Below are 973 nucleotides of genomic sequence, written 5' to 3' on the forward strand. Positions count from 1 at the left end.
AGTTTCGTCGGTACGAAGTTACGGAAAATTAATTAACACACGGAGACGTAACAATACTATTCAATATCTATGGGGTTTTGAGTCGTTTTACTTCACCATGTAGTCACCTAAATTAATTTAGGTATGTGATTAATGTTGTGGCATTTCGTGTAGTCTTATTATTCGATATTCTACCTCGGATCAATTGTTTAATAAATAGATAAATATATATACGTTGAAGATTTTTTTCCCACCACAGGTGAAATTGAAAAGAGAATCTGACTTACAGGCCTGAATTACCATATGGTAAAGTAAAACGGACTCAAACCCCATAGATATTTTATACACTTCACCATTACAAGAGGCCTAAGGATATTTCTTTGGATTGCTAATCAAAGTTGTTCTGATTAGCCTTGAAAGTTGAATGGCCAAAACTGCAGTCCACAGCAGAGGGTATGGCCAATCAAAAAATTCATTAGGCCTCTACATCACAGATTCTCTTTTCAATTTCACCTCTGGTGAAAAAGAAACAAAATATTTAACATTATAGAAAAATACTATCCAGTTCTTCATGGGAAACAAAAAAATTAAACGTAAGTAAAAATCCGGTGTTAACCAATTCAGTCAAATATAAGTTAAATAAATAAAGTTAATATATTTTTGTCTCTATTACAGTATTCGAGCTGTTGTTAAAAATATTTGAAAACCGCAATGTGATCACTGATTACTAACAAGTTAGAGAGTTAGGCTTTCTAATGACAAGTGGTTCTCAAATCTCGGGATTTACGAAGTATTTCCCTTCGCGTTGCATCTGTGAAAATCGCGAGAGGGACGAAACAAGACACCAAAATGTAAATACAATAAGTTTTTAACTATAGAAAAGCACAAGTTACAATGCAATAAAATATACCACAAGACAATGCAATTGGACACGTGAGCTACATATTGTTGCGTCATCGAGATCACGTGACTATTCTCACGCCCTCTAGTTTCT

This window comes from Limulus polyphemus, unplaced genomic scaffold (genome assembly GCF_000517525.1).
Source record: "Limulus polyphemus unplaced genomic scaffold, Limulus_polyphemus-2.1.2 Scaffold1573, whole genome shotgun sequence".
In the NCBI taxonomy this organism is placed as follows: Eukaryota; Metazoa; Arthropoda; class Merostomata; order Xiphosura; family Limulidae; genus Limulus; species Limulus polyphemus.